The sequence below is a fragment of the Sorex fumeus genome, unplaced genomic scaffold, assembly GCF_029834395.1.
Source record: "Sorex fumeus unplaced genomic scaffold, SorFum_2.1 ptg000097l, whole genome shotgun sequence".
In the NCBI taxonomy this organism is placed as follows: domain Eukaryota; kingdom Metazoa; phylum Chordata; class Mammalia; order Eulipotyphla; family Soricidae; genus Sorex; species Sorex fumeus.
In genome coordinates, this window is record NW_026606154.1 from 4,595,701 (window position 1) to 4,599,845 (window position 4,145).

Sequence of the window (4,145 nt, forward strand, 5' to 3'; positions counted from 1 at the left end):
TAACAAGGGAAAGTGTGCAGGGTGGTAATATTTGCTTCAAATATGCTTTGCATAAGGGATTAAAATTCCTGAAAGCCTCTCATTTCCCCATCAGAGAATTTGTTTCTTCTATCAGTCAAACGGCAGTTAATTATCATATTTCAAGGAGCAGCTCATTAATTCATTAACTAAAAATAACTAGATATTTATGTAGGAAGATAACACATAATAACCGATAACTTGAACCTCTCTGCCGACATAAATTGTCTTCCAATTTTATGAACATTTTAGAAGGGGATTGCATGTTAAAAGTTTATATCAGCACTAATTTCCATTTTGTGAATTTAAAAAATGGAATTATGGAATGAAACAGAAGTAAAACTATATCCCAGAAGATCCTGCTCTTTTCATTTGGTCAATTATGTTTGCCTGTTAAGTGTTGACAGAAAAAAAAATTTACAATAAAAGGAATAAATAACTGCCAAGGAAGGTCAGAAGGTGTTAAAGTGATAAAGTAGAACAAAGACTTTGAAACCGGAAATGGGATGTGGTGAACACTAGAACTGCTTCCTTATTTTTTTGTCTCTTCTGTTCCAAAATATGGCATAATTTCTGGGGTGAGAGGCAGGAAAAGCATCAGAGTTAGTATGTTATTTAAAGATCATGTTATTTAAAGCATGTAATTTAAGGATCAGTCTGCCAGAAGTAATCTCTGAGCACAGAGCCAGGAGTAACCCCTACGAATTTCCAGGTGTGGCCCAAAAACAAAACAAGAGAGAAGGATGTATTCATGATTTGTCAAACTTAACTCTTTCAAACATAACTTTTCAATGGCTGAGAAGTATAATTTTCTTCTTTTTCATTGTATTCTTTTAAAGTATCACCTAAAAACATCGAGAACCTATTCTATTGGTGACAAGTTAAAGAAGTGATTGAACACAAAACAGCATTCAGTAGTCAAACAAGAAATATTTAACTCAGAGAAAGCATGAGTGTAATTTTTTTAATTTTGTAAGTTTTCCTGTCACCCACACAACTTCAGTGATTGTGTTTTATTTTACATGAAGCTGAAATTGATTCACCAAAAGATGAAACCAAGTTGAGGTCATCTAAAAGGAGAGCTATTAGTGAACAAGGGAAAAACTTCATTTTCATAGCAACTTAATATCATCCTAAATTCTTCTCATCCCAGTAAACAATGAGAGAAAATAGTTCCCTGAACATCAGAACACTCTTACACAGATTTGAATAGCTTGGAGTTTTGGGGTCTAGGGTAGGCATTTCCAAGTGGTACTCAAGAGCTCTTGGAACCCTTCCCAGTGGCCTGAGAGCTAGATGATGTGGCACTGGGAAATTTCCTGAACCATTGCAACAGTACTCAAGGGTCACAAGAGCTACCTTGGCAGTACTTGGAGGACTGGGTCATGTGTATGAACCCCCAGAACTATCTCCCTGAACCCCAGAGCTTGGACTTTTAATGTCATCACCTTTTTTCTTTCTTACGTACCTCTCAACTATGATGCACTGGAGGAAAAATGAGAAAGACATTTGTGCTGGAGCCATTGATAGGTGAAAAACCCAGAGAAGATTCAACAACTCAATTAATTATTTTCATTGTCTATTAGGATTTGCCAGAGTCTAGGCACCAGGCAGTTTACTTGGTTGGTGGGGGAGAAAGGTTGATTAGAATGTTTTAAGAGAAAATGGGAAGGTAACCAAAATGATGCAGTTACTTAAAAGACCACCAACATTTGTTTGCTTGGCAAAGGTCATATGTGAGAATGGTCACCAGAAGGTGACATTTGAATTAAACAGTAAAGAGTGAAAAAACAAAAACTAAAACACTCACCTTTTCTGTTCCTTCCTTCTTACTTCCAAAAGAACATTCCAGGCCCTGTTTAAAGCACTTGAAAATACATGTAAATGAAATAAATAAATTGTATGTATTTATAAAGATATAACATCTCCAATCTGGACTTGGCACAACTGGTATTAACTAAAGGAGACACACGGTTGACAACTGAGTCTGATTATTGGTGAGTGAGTGAGTGTGTGTGTGTGTGTGTGTGTGTGTGTGTGTGTATGGAAAGAGAGAGAAAAAAAGATGCAGGTATATCAATATCAATACATTCAGTCATTTTGTGGGAAAAGAGAGTTGCTTTCACCTTTGATTCATAGCTGAAGAGACGACTATATTAGGACCAGAGAGCGGTAGTGTGTTTGCCTTGTATGCAGTTGACCTAGATTCAATCCCTGGCACCCCATGTGGTCCCCTGACCTGCCAGAAGTATTCCCTGAGCACAGAGCCAGGAGTAACCTCTGAGCATCTCTGGGTATGGCCTGAAAATGAAACAATAAAGAAAGAAGGATGTATTAAAATTTAAATTATGTAGTGCAGTGATTGGGGCAATATCTTCTAGCTGACTTAGAGGAATATAAAGAGTGAAAATAAAAGTAATAAAGAGTGCAAAGCATGATACAAAAAATATAACTTGCCACAAGATTTTCAGATATAAAGTGTTCATCTTTTAACTATCAGAGGGAGAAAACAAGGAAAATAAATAATGTAAATGCCTTGCTACAGAGTCCAGGCTAACATGCCCCCTTTACTGAGATAAGTCAGATCACAGAGTGAATGTGTATTATCCCGTTCACGTTGCTCCTTTATTTTAAATGATCTCTGAAAGTAGCAATTATGAATATTTAAATAGACATAATTTTTATTACACTCCTTAAACAGGCCCCAAATCTCTATAATTAGTCTCAATGGCAATAATGATAGACTAGTGCTCTGGTTCAATTCTGAATGCTCTGTTACCTTTCCCCCCATAAACCGATAGGCTGAAGCAACTGAGCCTCAGGGAGGTGGAGGAAACAAATCATTTTAAGTGAAATCCCAAATTACAGCCCCATCACGTTAAAGGTGAAATGCACAAATTCAAAACGTCTGTAATGTCTTTGGTTATATTGGTCTGTGTAACCTATCAACCAAGAAATTTCTACATTTGGCATGGAAGAGAAAGGAAACCCGCTTTGCAACTACAAAAAGCAGGTTGACTTCCACGGGAAACTCCAGTGAAGAGACTGTTTTCCCTCATTTTCACTATATGTATGCCCAGATATGTGAACAAGAAGACTTTACCTTGAGGTTTCACCCCGAGTTTCTGTTGAACAAGCAGGAAAGAGAAACATCACATCAGGGAAATGCTTGAAACAGATTCAGTAAGTTTTTCTCTGAATGGCTGTTTATAGAACATGTTGAATAAATGACACCAACTTTATATTCTCTCCAAGACGTATTCCCAAATGAGACTAACAATATTTCAACAAAAAAAAGTCATTTTCAAATAAAACATTTCTATTTTGCCAGATTCATATATTTTACACTTTTTTCCCCCTTTGGCATTTATTTATTTATTTATGCTATTCTTCTTTGGGTCTAAAACTCAACCCTTTGTACCCCAGGTGAGACTTGAACTCACAATCCCTGGTTTAGGAGGCCAGTGCCTTATCCATTAGGCCACCGGGGCAGACTTCTTTTTTCTAAGTAAGAACTAGGTAAGTTCTATCTGCTTCTCAGTTCTCATTTTGGGGTACTGGATCTTATGCAAACATGTTCTTAGCCTGTTTACAGTTTATAGTTTGCATAAAAAGGAAAATGTTGACAGCAGAGATTTCTAATCAAATGCCAATGGATCACTGACTATTACTAATAATAATACATTTTGTCATTTGAAGTTCTGTGATAAGTGACTCCAGTCAGATTATTTGTATTTTGATCATTATGAGTTTCGCATACATTTTGTTTCACACTACTTCATTATAATCTCAATTGCTGTACACCTACATTTTCACCTTCCTATACTCCTACTATATATTTACACCTTGCTATACACCTACATTACTATACACCTACATTTCCAAAGTCATGTGGAGATGTTGCTGTCAAATTCCTCAACTTGACCCAGTTTGACCCTCCAGCTACTGTGGCTATATACTTTTCTATTTTTTACCCTCTTGTGTTTCTCAAAACAATAGAAATGTAGATTATTTAAATGTTTTTATGAGATAAAAAGAAAATGCTAATTTTTATATGCTGGTTTGTGAAATCGCCCTCCCGTTGATCGTCGATTTGCTCGAGCGGGCCCAGTAACGTCTCCATTGGA

General features: G+C 36.5%; 1 non-coding gene across 1 annotated transcript; it reads right to left on the bottom strand.

The window, feature by feature from the left end:
- Positions 1–3,436: 3,436 nt before the first annotated feature.
- TRNAR-CCU (transfer RNA arginine (anticodon CCU)) lies at positions 3,437–3,509 on the bottom strand. The gene has a single exon. It is a non-coding gene; the product is annotated as a tRNA-Arg (tRNA).
- Positions 3,510–4,145: the final 636 nt, after the last annotated feature.